Source organism: Mesoplodon mirus, assembly GCF_964341445.2.
Source record: "Mesoplodon mirus genome assembly, chromosome: 13".
In the NCBI taxonomy this organism is placed as follows: Eukaryota; Metazoa; Chordata; class Mammalia; order Artiodactyla; family Ziphiidae; genus Mesoplodon; species Mesoplodon mirus.
Window position 1 is genome coordinate 72,337,638 of NC_138989.1, and position 15,455 is coordinate 72,353,092.

Here is a 15,455-nt window from a genome sequence, read left to right on the forward strand (position 1 = left end):
TACTAATCATTTGAATAAATCGCCCTCTAATCTAATGGTAAATATGTATTAATATTTGGGAGTATTTTTAGATAAGACAATGCATGGTTAAACAGAGTGGTTGAGACATCCCTGAGTGCTAATGAGTACTTACTTGGTAGTCTATACCTAATGCTTTAGTGGATGCTGAACAAGTTTAGATGTTAAGCTTTTTAGGAAGAGTGAATGATGGCTAATGATTATTTAATGACAGATCTCTGGACTGAAAGGCATTTAGCACTCAAAGTATACTGCAAAGCCTATTTCTCAAAGCTTCAGACAGGTTTATTTGGTCTCACCTTGAATAGAACAGTGCTGTATTGATTTCATTGGTGTGGATTTAAACACACTATCGGCTTAGAATAGCACTAGTATGCAGTAGAAAATGATTGTCTTAACCCTTATGGAGACCCTAAGCTATTCTCTGATATTACGACACGAACTTTGGAAATGATCACGAATTTATTTGCAATATTTGGCGTTTAGTATGTGAGTTTGGAAAATATTTGTGCATGTGAGCGTATAGTAGACATTAACTGACATGGAGGCTTATGTAGAGGTAACTAAAACTTAGTTATATTTTTAATTAGTGTTTTCCTCCATATACTGAGCATAAACATTATTACTATTCAGAAACCAAATATTAAAATAATCTGCCATTCAACAGGGTAACAGTTGCTTAGTACTTTGTATTTTTTCAGTATGCTTCAATATGCCATATATATATATTCCATATAAAATCCAATTTAATCTAGTTGCTTCATATGCTTAATAGAATAGCTTCCCTCACATTTTTACATTTGTTATAGACAGCCCCAGTAGAAAATAAATACAACATTATTAGATACTATAGACTAAAACTTATTTTGACTTTTTTCTAATTATAAATATTGTTTTCTTGTTAATTTTTTAAGAAATGTTTTGAATTATGCAGCATTTGAAGATACCTAATATAGATTTATCTTGGAGCAGGTGTCAAATATTAACTAGTTTCTATGCAACAAAACACTAACTTAACAGCCATTGAAGATTCTAGAGCTCGAGCTGGAATGATGTTGCCATGAGTGCCCACTCTCTTTGTGCCCTTCACCTTGTCACTTGAACAATTAACCTACTTGACTTTCCTTATCTATAAAATATGGGTAGGTTCGGTGTGAAGAGCTCTGTGATCCCCTTTTCCTCTAAAATTCTGAAATTTCCCACTAACAGTCATCTAATCTTGGACCTAGGAGATGTTTTACACATGCCACTTCTGGTGTGTTTTCTTTTCCTCTTAAATTCTTAATGGTTTATCTGTTGTTGTAAAAGAATTTGGAAACTGATTGTAGTAGCATATAATTATGTCATTATAACAATATTTTGTAGAAATCCAAAACATTGTATAAAATATTAGAAAAATTATTCAATTTTTCTTTTGCTGATAGGAGAAACAGTTTTATTTGAGAAAAATTGTAAGCCTAAAGCATCAATATACATGTATTTTCTAGGTTTTTACATATAGAAGTGTGTCTTAATAAAAGATGAATTAAGATAAGAGAAGATTATAAAGCTATCTCTTCACAACTCCTGAGTAACCTAATGATTTGAGCAAGTCAGGCAGAATTTTGAGGAAATGATTATGTATTGTCATGAAACAGGAGCAGATTTTTTTTAAAAAAACAGTCTTTTAAAATAGCATGACATCTTAAAAACCTGAGTATCTGATCACATAGATGCTTAGGTAAACATTAAGTTTTGCTGTCAGTGTTCAGTTAAGGAGTGGTAGCTTTTCCCAATCCATAGTTGTAACTAATCAATGACTTCCATATCCGGGGTGCCTATCTGTATATGCTTAGCTCTTTTCAGTTAAACATTGCAAGGATTTTGTAAAAATTCAAGGCTCAAAGGCTGATTTAGTTTGATATGTGCAAGATAGGTAACTCAGATCCGAATTACAAGTAGAATTAACTAATTAATAGGAAATCACATAAAACAGTTACATGCTTATTTGAGAAGGTACATAATAAAAGAAATCATGTAAACAGAAAAAAGGTCTGCGACCAAAGCATTTGCCAAATAACAGCTAGAGTCAATTTGATAGACTAGTTATCCCCGTCACAAAATGAGGAAATGTAAAATAATTTTTAAATTATCTATAATAATTTAAAAGGCACATAATTCATATGTAGCTTAAAAAATGATGAAAGCATATAAGTGTAAAGAGATCAGAAATGAAAGTCCTCTGTAGCTATCTAAGCAATTCAAGTTTTCTTTTTCTTCAGGCTCTCTGAAGCTACGTAGAAATCTCCTTGAAAAAAATGGGCTAATATGTCATTTATACACATCTGTATTCCATAGGCTATAGATGGTCTACTTTTTCTGTAGGTTTGGGCTAATAATGAGTATATTCTTAACAGTTTGAGGCTGTGGCTTATTTTGTCAATGGCTTTTAGACTGTTAGCACAAATGCTTAGTTAACTTGTGCTTACTTGCCTTTTTCTTTTTCAAAGCTTTGCTTTTTTGATCATTTATTAATATGATTAGTAAATTAAAAGTCAAAGATGTCTTTGACCTTTTTATTTCTCCTTTAAATTTCTTTACTTATCTCTTTCTCTTCTTATTTTATTTCTCCTTTAAATTTAAAAATATTTTTCCTTTAAATTTCAATATTTAGTTGTTAGGAATTGTATGTTAATCTATATCAAATTTTACTAACTCACAGGATGCTTTAAGAAAACATAAAATCTTCTGTATTTCTGCTACATTTCTGCTAAATGTGGACTAGGTTATTAAAGTCTTTACTACAAAACTTTACTTTTGGCTTAACCACCACAACTTTTCCTAGATCTGTTACTTCAAAAATGTGAATAAGCAGATTATTTCTCAAAATTGTAGAAATGTTACAAAGTAACCTACTGAGAAAAATAAAAGCAAGAAATCCCTTAGAAGTTCTAATTTACTTTAAACAAACATTTTAAAAAGTGGTAACTTTTAGTTACCTGTCATTGTTTCATTATTGTGACCAAATGTATATTTAATTCAAAACTATGAGTACTACAAATACTTCTTATAAATGAACAGATGTACGCGTTAACTTCTTAAAGGTAGAACAAGGCAGTTATCCCTTTTCATCTGGTTTTATATCACTGAGTTGATAGAAATTACCTAGATGAAAATATTTTTCAAGTGAGTCCAGTAAATGATTTGTCATTTTATGAATAAAAGTGACCTCAGGTGTAACAGTTTATTTCTCCATGTGCTGTAACGCACAGGTATAAAATCTTCATAGAGTGTATTCTAAGAGTCCACCAAATGTTAAGTCTCATGTGTTCCATTTGATCTTTTAAAGAAACACATCATCATGTCTATTTCAGTATTGTAAGTAAATCTCATTGAAGAAATTGCCTTTTTCTGAACATTAACTGTATGAAAAAAAATTGAGAATTATTTGCTATGTTTTCAGATTTATATAATTTTACAAGCCCCTATTTCTGAAATATTTCTTTCCTCATGAAAAAGCTAATAATGGTCTTTTTAATGTTACAATGCATGGTTTTTGAAACTTGACCTGTATCTCAGATTCACCCTTGAAAGGTAAAGTGAACCAAGAATTGAACATTATTCTTGATAATTATTAGCTACAAGATTCCTGATTACATAGATGCCTTAGATAGATATTTGGAATTTTTAAAATCCAGTTTTCTTCCAAACTGAGAATGTTCTCACTAAAAGGAAAAGGAAAAGGAAAAAATTGGATTTTTTTGATGGTCAGGTAGAGAATAAGGAGACAAATAAGATAATGCAGATCGTGGAAAGTGGGTGTAGAACTTGTCTGTGTTAAGAATAAGAAATTGTTACAAGAACTGCTCTAAAAACATACAGGTTGCTCGCAAAGCTTAAGGTTTCTAATTTTCAAAATAATTGACATACCCCTAAGACAGTGATAGTATTAAATTCCCTTTGCAAAAGAGCATCATTTTGGAGTGTTCATTTCTTCTGCTTTTATCTGATTTTGTAGAAAATAGATGTGAGGTATTTTCTGAAATGCACACACACACACAATACGTCTATGTGCGAGAGGCATTATTTTAAAATGGCTTAATCAGCAGCCGTAGAAAGATGTATGCATTTGCAGAACCTATTATGGTCCAGCAGGGGGCCATCGAGCATGCATACAAATTAATAGCATGTTTGTTTACTACAGTTTTCAAGTCGGGGTGCAGGGCGGTGGGGGGGTGGCGTGCGGATAGAGCAGCAGCACCCAAAACAGCAAAAGCCTCATACGTTTGGGGAGCAGCTTCCATATGCCCCGTGAGTAGGTGTGCGGAAAGCACTGGCAGATGTGTCACAAAGCAACTAAAAAATATTTTTAATGCAGTGGAGGAAACGCTTATGCTGACGGCGGAGTGAGAGTCTTCTACACAACACATACTAGCTTTGGTAATAATATGAGAGTTTAGAAATAAATGTTGAAGTTCCCCATGATTGTCATTTTTAATCAGTACATCTGTTTTTCCCAAGGAGGTAGAGAGGAAGATTCAAAAACTTCCATGTTTTATTTTATTTTATTTACATCAGAAACACAGGTAGAAATTTACATGTTGGCCATATAACCATCTGCCATTTTATTGTTTTTCCATATTATCGAAATTTATTTGCCACATTTTGTAAAAAGTGGAAGATTTTTCAGTGTTCTAAGTTGTGTCAACAAAAGTGAAAATAATATAATATTCATATAAAAGCACGTGGCTTAAGAAAAGGAACTTAATTACATAAGTTTTCAATGGCATGGACTCAGATTCTCTTTGTGAGCTTATGAAACCTGCATTCACCACCAAAGAGAGTGACATCTTTGAGTTCTTTTTCACGTGCTGATTGTCACCAATCTATGTCTTTTTATGTTTCCATTTAACAAATTCATCTTTGAAGTATTCAGCTGAAAACTGTGGTATATTGGAAACTTAAATCTAATTAGTGGAATACTGTACCATTTTAAGACCAAATTGTCTTAAAAATAAATTAATATCAAAAGATTTTTCCTTATTTTAAATATTGTGTTTTTTAAAATACACTTATTTATTTTTATTTATTTTTTTGGCTGCATTGGGTCTTCGTGGCTGTGAGTGGGCTTTCCAAGTTGCGGTGAGCGGGGGGCTACTCTTTGCTGCAGTGCACGGGCTTCTCATTGCGGAGGCTTCTCGTTGCGGAGCACGGGCTCTAGGTGTGCGGGCTTCAGTAGTTGTGGCACAAGGGCTTAGTAGTTGTGGCTCGCGGGCTCTAGAGCGCAGGCTCAGTAGTTGTGGCGCACGGGCTTAGTCGCTCAGCAGCATGTGGGATCTTCCCAGGCCAGGGCTGGAACCCATGTCCCTTGCATTGGCAGGTGGATTCTTAACCACTGCGCCACCAGGGAAGTCCTTAACTATTGTTAATAAAGCTTATTTGGAAGATTACAATTACATATGGAGTAAAATTTGACATTTTTATGGCATTGTACTTTATCCGGTCTTAAGCAACCCTAAGAGTAGCAGCCAGTAGGTATGGGGAATGCTCTGGCTAAACACTGTGGAAACAATTTATTTGCAACTGTGAAAATGCCACCAAGGGCCAACATTTTTCTCATTCTGATTTAAAACATAGATTAAAACATAGATTTTAAAATTTCAAAATTACGCTTCTAGCTCAGGGTATCAAGACACTAAAGCTAAGAATGTTGTATACTTATGTGTGTGAATATAATTATGTACACCAATGTGTATATGTATTTGTAAAATTAACATTTTTGATTAGCACAGTATAATTATTTAAAAAGCATATCTTAAAAATAAATTAATATTCCATTAGGCAACTAGGTATATCAATTTAGATAGTAGTCAGTCAGAAGTAAGTAGAAATTATTTTGATTAAAGTACATCTAAATAAAACAATTAGATCTCAACTAACATTTGAAGACCTAGTTTCTTTTAGGTACTTCTGTTGTTTAAGTTCCAAAATGTATTAAAATATATTTTCATTTGACATATTTCACTGTCCTGTACTATTTAAACTCATCTTTACCTAATATACAATTTTATATATGTTTTTCATAATATCTGCTGATAATACCCCATCACATTTAAAATGTCAATGGGGCTGAGAAAAGAGAAACAGATAAAAATGAAAATTTGGAAGAATATTTTACTGGTCTGAAAAAAGAAAGAAACTTTTATTGGCTAGTATTTGTGGAACTTCACACTGTAAATAGTAAATCATGTGTCTTAATTCTGAAAGTTCCCTTGTCTTTAACATTGCCTGTGTTAACAAAGTTCACTTTGCTAAATTTACTTTTGTTCTTTAATAATTAATCATAATCTAATATTAGCAAACACACTTTATTGCACATAAAAGAGTTGTAAAGAACTACAGTAGAAACTATTTTCTAGCTTAATCCAAATTATTATTTTAAGTAGTCTTTACATGCTGCCCTTTGAATAGCTTTCTGCTGTGAGATCTTGCAACTTACTTTTTCCCAATCATTCCTATAAAGTCTTACAAAGCCAGTTATTTAATAATATATAACACATATACCTATTAACTACGAATTGTATTTTTTGCTTTGCTAGGCAGCTCATAATAAAAGCAATTTATTTTTCTATGATATAGTTCCAAAACATATCGTTAAATATTGAAAGAGTGAAGAAAAAACATTTAAAATTGTGCTTTCATTTTACTATAATAAATAGACATTTCTGAATTTTGAGAGTGATGTTTTAGAGTATATTGAAATTTATGTCAAATGCAGGAAATATTTGTGTCATTATGAGTGTCTCTTGGACTCTATTATTGCCAGGAATTTCTAGCATAAAATTGGTGTGCTAAAATTAATCTGAATGTAATGTTTTGGTTTAAAAAACCCTAATGATATGCTTGTAATACAGTTTTAAATATAGTTATAATCTCGAAGTGAATTGTGATGGAATTTAACTACATCATTTCATTAATTTTTACTAGAATTATAGACATTGTAACATAGATAAGTCAGCTATAAAAAGCATTCTGATACTGAATCCTAAACAAAGAATCAAATTTTTGACAACAATTTTTCCAGGTCAAATCACCCAATTCTTAAAGTATATTCTCAGAGTAGTAATTGGTGGTATATTCTTCTCTAAGGTTTTAATACCTAATACAATAACAGAGCTCCATCAATATATGGCTAATAGCAGATAGAAAGTATCTGCTGGCAGGCCATCTCTCATAAAACCGCCCTTAGCCTTAATTCAAATCCATTGATTCCTATTCCAGTTAAAACTGAAGAACTTAATATGTCTTTTAATCCTTTTATTGTAAGCTAGGATAAAATTAATTTTACCCTGGAACTGCACAAAGCCAATTAACATGATCTTTAGAGTTATTTAGTAAAGTGCTTCAAACTGTTAAATTTATCTTGACCTCTTGGTTGCACTCTCTGACTGCTTTTTAAATGAAGTAATCAATATCTCACAGCCCTTTAAATAGCTTAAACTTCTCAAACATTTTACCTGTGTTCTAGTTAAGCTGTAAGTAAAGGGTTTACTCCTGCTCCTAGAAAGCTAGGGTCATTTATGCCAAATCTAAAGACAATTATGTACTTTTGAGGAACACTGTATGAATTAAATGGTTGTTTAAATAAAATCAAAGGCTCATATTTTGTTTAAAGTAACCCAATAATGAGGAAACATTATTTTTACCCAGAACAAGCATTCTGTCTGCAACTTCAAATTTAGAACATTTATGTCCTTTACCATTGCATGTAGCTTCTGTTTTCCACACAGGGCTAGTTGAAGGTATTAATTTTCTTGCTGTGATAGGGTGATCAACCGTCCTGTCAAGAAAATGGATCTCTGTGTCACCCTTTAGCATGATTAAATGGAGGCATGTCTCTGTGAAAAAACACCAAATTTTCATGAGACGAATGAAACTGTAGAAAGATCTACTTTTGCAGAATTATCTTAGTTTTAATATCTCAGAATCTCCTATTTGGTTGTCAATTTATTTGTAGGAAAACATTGCAGCTAATTGTGTATGTCTTGTATTATTTAGGAGAAAACACAGGCAAAGCCAGTAATTTGAAATGTTTCCAAATTTGAAAAAAATAAAGAATCAGAAATTGCTGTGTTGTTGTTAGAATAGTAGCAGGGATGGGCATCTGTCACCTTATACATTTACTAATCAGTCAGTGTCTCTTTTAGGGGATCCTTTTCTTGTTCTTACTTCTTTCCATGTTAACAAAGAGCTATCATCTTTTCAGACCTGAGCACGGATAAAAATTACATACCATAGAATTTCAGCATCAGTAGTGTTCATAGCCAGTTGGACAGTGTTCTTATGAGCCTGTGCACATGCCAAACTTTAAATTACACCAAGTGATGTACTTGACAGCTAATTAAGGTTTCATATTTTGGCCACTTAGCAGAGGGCACCTGTTATGATGCTTTCTATTAGCTTAAGAATAAAATTTACAAATGGCAGTTTTAAAGAATATTATTAAAACTTCCCTAAAGTCTTAATTCCTTCCCAAGAAGTGGGAGTTAGGACAAGATTGAGGTAATTAAACAAAAGGCACATAGAGAAGGTGGGGGACCAGGGTGGAGGTGGAGCTCTCCAAATGCCCCTGTTGTTTAATTTCCTACTGGAAGCAGCCCATGTGTGCTCCATGCCCCCTCCCCCTTCGAGCATGGCTGTTGCAGAGGCTGACCGGCTGGGGTCAATGCCTTGCCTATTGATCAGTATCCCTGCAGTCCCTTGCTCCAGCAGCTGCTTCATTGGCTTCTTTCAGGGCCTGCTTCAGTACATTAGAATAGAAATCCATAACCAGAGCTGTGCTCATCCAAGCAGGGGAAGAAACTAAATTAAATGGTATAAAACAATCTTGGATCAGGAGTTTGTGCCAATTCATCTTGATCTAAGATGTCACACCGGGCTCTCTGTCTGAGCACCTGGGCTAGAGGCAGCCATAGTGAAAATAGATGGAGCTGCGATCATTCATTTGTCAGCTAAGGAGCAAGGCAGCGGTTAGCAATTCCCTTCTGCAGAGGTCAGCTGACAGGACAATCAGTGCAACTGCAGAATAGAGCTTTCCTTTGAACTATTGTTACGGAGCATGCTCTCGCTGAGACGGGGGGGAGGGGAGCTTGGTTGGCTTCCTGTTTCAAGAAGACTATGTAAAGAATAAAATATGTGCTACATGAATCTAGATGTAGTCTCACAGAGCTCTTGCTCCTTGTGTCTGTTCCCCTACAGAAATAAAGTTGGTTTTAAATGCACGTGCTGAGGTATAGATTATCAAACTGTTAAATATCACTTTGTCTAGAATTAGGGTCTATTTTCATCCTTCTAAACACAGAGGCAGTGATTATTGATTTTTCTTCCTTTTTAGTATGGTTAAGCTTTTAGGGTGTTTTCCCCCTTTGGTTACTATAAACTATCACAGATCAGTGTCATACTTTGAATCTATACTCACGTGTACATGCTAATACTTTTACTAACATTTCCTCTTTGTCTTTAAAAAGTTAGAAAAAATATCCGTGAAGAGACAGAGATGCATACTATGGTATCAGATTGGAAGATATATCTTATGTAACTGAAATATTCTTAAACATTTTAATTGAGGCTTTTTATAAGAAATGTTAATTCATGAAATATGACTTATCATGACTTTGGAAGTTATACAATTATTTTATAACATTGGGGGAACATTATTATAAAGTAGTCTGCATGTGATTTGAAATATACCAAACAAAATAAAGCAAATGAGGAAAATAATAACTAAAATTTTACATGAAAGAATTAGAATATTTTTAAAGATGGATCTATTTTCTGTTGTCTCATTTCAGATTTTGTCTTTCTATACATGCTTTAAAACTAATGGCAAATTTCCTAAACTAACTTTTTTTTTAAAAACAATAAAATGTGACATACAGAAGCTTAGAAACTATAGCAACAACAAGAGCAAATCTTTTTTGTTCTCAATTGCACCAAAATTTTCTTGGAATCCAAATAAACAGTAACTAGTCTTTGATGTTACCACCTTAGCTTCCTAGATAACTTATCTCCCATTTTTCCTTAAGTGCTTTAATGCCACTTTTTTACTCAATGATTCCTTTCCAACTCTTAACATCTTTGTAATATCTTTCCATTTCCATTTCTTAGATTCAGCTGGGTCTTCTTGCCCACATCCTATTCTGTCTCTCAGCACAGCTAAATAAATGGAATTTAAGTATACTAAGAAGCCTTGTGCTCTAGGTTGTTTGTTTTTTTTTTAATTTGGCTTCTGGGAAGGTCAGACCTACCTCTCTTGCAAGGGTTTTAAAAATTTTGTTTTACTTTTGTTTTAGTTAATTAGGATTTTTATTTTTATTTTTATTTTTATTTTATTTTATTTTTTTGTGGTATGCGGGCCTCTCACTGCTGTGGCCTCTTCCCCTTGCGGAGCACAGGCTCCGGACGCACAGGCTCAGCGGCCATGGCTCACGGGCCCAGCCGCTCCGCGGCATGTGGGATCTTCCCGGACCGGGGCACGAATCCGTGTCCCCTGCATCGGCAGGCGGACTCTCAACCACTGCGCCACCAGGGAAGCCCTAATTAGGATTTTTAAAAGGATTCAGAGCATGACACCAAATATCTTTCTGTAGTGTTTCTATCAACTACCCAGACCTCACCAGGATCTGGAAGCCATCCACTTCTCTGCATCTCCTACTTAACATCCCAACACCAAACCGACCTTAATCTCTCACTTTCATTTCTACAATATCCTGTTTATTGCTCATCTCATTTCCAGCATTCTTCATACACGCTCAGAGTGTTTTTCTAAAACCCTAAATTCCATTGTTCAAAGGATTGAACAATGTGAACATGACCAGTAGAGTCATCTATGATTTGCCCCTTTCCTGACTCTCGCCTCACGTTCTACCGTTCCCTTCTTGCTCGTAGCATTCCAGCCCCATGGCCGACTCTTGCAATAGAAATCAACACGTTCTTTATGCTTTAGGTTCTTACACGTACTGTTCTCTTAGATCATAAAGTTCTCATTGATTTTTCACCTTTACATTTCTGATTCCTGTTTAGTTGCCTCTAAATTCAATGAGGACAGGGACTTTGCTTTTCTTATCCCTATTAATTCATCTTAATTCATCCCATATCAATTCATTAGTTCATATTTGCATAATGCCATGCATACACTAGATCTTAGGTCCTCATATGCTGAATGACTGAGTAGCTGATGGAATGAATTGTGAATTCCACCACCACTGGTGGTCACTGTTTTCCACTTGACATTGCATGAGCCGTCTTTTGGTTCTACTTGACACCAGTCTTGTTTTACCTCACAGTCCACCTCCCATACTACTGCTATCATGATCTTTCTGACAATAAATCTCAAGTAACCAGCTTATACAAAATTGGTCAGTGGCTTTCCATTAGCCTAAAGTTAAAAGTCTTCAGCTTGCTGTACAGAGGCCTCTTGTTTTAGTACCCATTTAGCTTCACCTTTTGTCATTCCCTGCCTTACTTGCAGTAGTACAGAATGACAAAAGGAAAAAGAAAAAAACGAAGAGACAAAATAAAACATCTAAAAGTATTCCGAGGCCCCTGCTGCTAATTTCTTGGTTGGCATACTGCTCTGAGGACCCTTCGCTATATTGATTTAATTAATGTATAGAGCAATGGATTGAAAGAGGCCAGAAAAGCTGGATGGGTTAATATTAGAAAGAGCAGAAAGCTGACCTCCAATCAAGATGGCTCTAGAAGTTCACTTTTGAAATCCCTCTGTACCAAATGTATAGCTATGATGGATTGAATATACAAATAGAAAACCAACAAGGCATAACTAGGCTCAAGAAAGATAGATATCGGGCTTCCCTGGTGGCGCAGTGGTTGAGAGTCCTCCTGCCAATGCAGGGGACGCGGGTTCGTGCCCTGGTCTGGGAGGATCCCACATGCTGCGGAGCAACTAGGCCCGTGAGCCATGGCCGCTGAGCCTGTGCGTGCAGAGGCTGTGCTCCGCAGCGGGAGAGGCCACAACAGTGAGAGGTCCACGTACCGCAAAAAATAATAATAATAATAATAATTAAAAAATTAAAAAATAAATAAATAAAAAGAAAGATATCGCTGTGGACAAGTAATGGAATAGAAATGCAGTGATCTGGACTAAAACCAATAGTTGCTTTCCAGAAGTAGGCTTTGGCTCCCATGAACAAAGAGGACTTAAAATATGTAATGAATAGAGCTTAAGGCCAGGAGCTAGTTTATGGCTTCCTGGGTTCCTGGAAGGACATGGAAAGAATATGAATACATTGCTATTCAGTTAAAATTGAGGTTGTATTATTAAAGGAGTAGAGGAAAATGGATGCTCACTAGGTGACTTGTACTGTTAACCATAATAGAAAATAATGAAAAGAAGTGAGCTGTGTTCAATCTGGGAACCTAGAAATAAAGCAAAGAGAAAGAACAGAGAGAAAACCTAAAGGAAGTGGGAGAAATAATAAAAATAACAGCAGAAATTATTGAAATAGAAAGCTGAAACAGTAAGATCAAAACCACAGTATTTTTGGAAATCTGACAAAATATATTTCTAGAAAAACTGATTAAGAAAGGCATGAAAAATAATATTAGAGAAGGCACAAGGAAATAATACTTAAAAGGATTCATAGCAACTGATACAATTGAGATTTTTAAATCATAGAGAACACTCTAAATAACTTCAGACCAATACATTTAAAAACTTAGATGAAATGGGTAATTCTAAAACTATAAGCTATCCAAAATGATTCAAGAAGAAACAGAAAATCAAACCAAATAACTAAGTATTACAGAAAATGAATTCATAATAAAAAATATTCCTTCCTCCACCCTTGCACCTTCCCTGCCCCTGCATCCCCTACTCCCTGACTCGAGAAGGGGAGCATCCTGAGACACAGGCCCTGATCATTTTAGAGAACAATTGTCATCTAACTTCAAGAATTCTTTAACTGTTTTCAAAGAATTGGGGAGTGAAAGTTAACCCAGTTTTGGAGGCTTGTATTATATTGCTACCAAGACCCAACAAGAATAGTACATGAGGGCTTCCCTGGTGGTGCAGTGGTTAAGAATCTGCCTGCCAATGCAGGGCACATGGGTTCGTGCCCCGGTCCGGGAGGATCCCACATGCCGCAGAGCGGCTGGGCTCGTGCGCCATGGCCGCTGAGCCTGCGCGTCCGGAGCCTGTGCTCCACAACGGGAGAGGCCACAACAGTGAGAGGCCCGCGTACCACAAAAAAAAAAAAAAAAAAAGAATAGTACATGAAAAGAAAATCATAGTTCAATCTTGCCTATGGACATAAACTCAAAAAACCCTATTAGCCAATTTAGTTCAGAGTCTGTCTATTGGCCTATTTACCTACCTACGTACCTACCTACCTACCTATCTATCTATTGATCTCCATTCATCCATGTACTCTGAGTTTACCCCTGGAATGCAAGCATAGTTCAAGGCCAGAAAAATATACATTTCAGGTAACATTGATATGATTATATAATAGATAGATAGATAAAAAGTATTTGATAAGATCAGGATCATGGTGACCTCTAGGGCAAGAGGGAGGCATAGTAAAGTCACAATCCATGGTAGGCTTTAGTTATATCCACATTAATTAATTACTTTTAAAAATCTGCAGCACCTATGGAAAACATTAAGATTTTATAAAGTTACTTGTGTACATGTATATTTCATAATATTCTTTATATAGTCTCAATGTAATTCTTTTGATGTTTGTGATATCGTATAATAAATGTCAAACAAAAAAATAAAAGGTAGACCACTTACAGAAACAAGTAGAACTAGAAAAGGGTAGGACTGAGCAAAAGACCAAATCTTGGGAGCATTTGGGAGAATGAAGGAGGTGTAGTTACCTTAGAGAAAGGTTGGGAAAGTAAATTTTAAGAAGTAGTGTTATGTGTTAAGAATGTAATTCCCCATTACCTAGTTACTGATACTTTAATAAGGATTTCAAATTGTTCTCCATTATGTTTTGGGTGTCATGCTGGTATTTCTTCTGCATATGAAATTATACTGAGCTTTGCCCAGGTTGTGAGTACTTCTTCAAACGGCTGGTTGGGCTTCTGCATTCTGGTCCATCTGGACAAAGTATTCATCCTTTGCCTTCATCTTGTTGTCCATCTCTCTTATTTCCTTGCAAACTTCCACTTATCTTTTGAGTTTTAAATTCAGCATTTCCTCCTTTGTGGACAGGCTCTCCTTTTGTATGTACTAGTGAGCTTCTTGAGGACCTGGACTACTTATTTTCTTGTTTGCAATTCCCTGGCCCAAAGTAGGTGCTTGATAAATATTTGTAAAGTTAGTGGGCAAATTAATAAATGAGTTAGAAATTTTTTCTTAAAAACAGCTTTATTTAGATATGATTTATATTCCATAAAATTCATCCTTTAAAATGTAGAATCCAGCGATTCTTAGTATATTTGGAGTTGTGCAGATATCATAATCTAATTTTATAAGTTTTTCATCTCAAAAACCTAGTACTCATTAGCCATCATTAACCATTTCACCTCAGTCCCAGTCTACTTTCTGTCTATATAGATTTGCTTATTCTGGACATTTCATATAAATGGAATTATACAACAACACGTGGTCCTTTGTGACTGGCTTTTTTCCCTTAGCATAGTGTTTTCAAGGTCATCCACATTGCAGCATGTATTAATGCTTCATTCCTTTTTATTGCTGAATAATATTTTATTGGATGGGTGTAGCACATTTTGTTTAGCCGTTTATCAGCTGATGGACTTTTGAGTTGTTTCTACTTTTTGGCTCTTATGAATAATGCTGCTATGGACATTCATGTACAAGTCTTTATGTGTACGTTTGTTTTCACTCCTCTTGGGTAGATACCTAGGAGTGGGATTGCTGGGCCATATGTTATAACTCTAACTGCCAAACTATTTTCCTAAGTATTAATAGTTGTATCATTGTATGTTACCACCAGCAATGCATGAGAGTTTCAAGTTCTGTACAGACTCAATAATACATGTCATGGTCTGTCCTTTTAATTGCAGCCATTCTAGTCGATGTGAAGTGGTATCTCACTGTGGTTTTGATTTCCATTTTTCTAATGATCAACGATGTTGAGCAGCTTTAATATGCATATTGGCCATTCATATATCTTTGGAGAAATATCTATTTAAATTGGTTGCTAATTTTAAAAGTTGGATTTTCTTAATATTGAGTTGTAAGAAGAGGTCCTTAAGTATTCTGGATACAATCCCTCATTAGATATATAATTTGACAATATTTTCTCTCAGTCTGTATGTTCTTTTTACTTTCCTGATTATGTCATTTGAAGCTCAAAAGTTTTTAATACTGAAGTTCAATTTAAAAATAATTTTTTAATTACTCATGCTTTTGCTATAATATCTAAGAAATCATTGTCTAACCCAAGATCATGAAAAAATAT

The 15,455-nt window shown here is 34.8% G+C and overlaps 1 protein-coding gene across 7 annotated transcripts in view; it reads left to right on the forward strand.

Annotated features, from left to right (window-relative positions):
* Positions 1-15,455, forward strand: part of WDR7 (WD repeat domain 7) — a 361,510-nt gene that overhangs the window by 183,711 nt on the left and 162,344 nt on the right. The window lies entirely within an intron of this gene.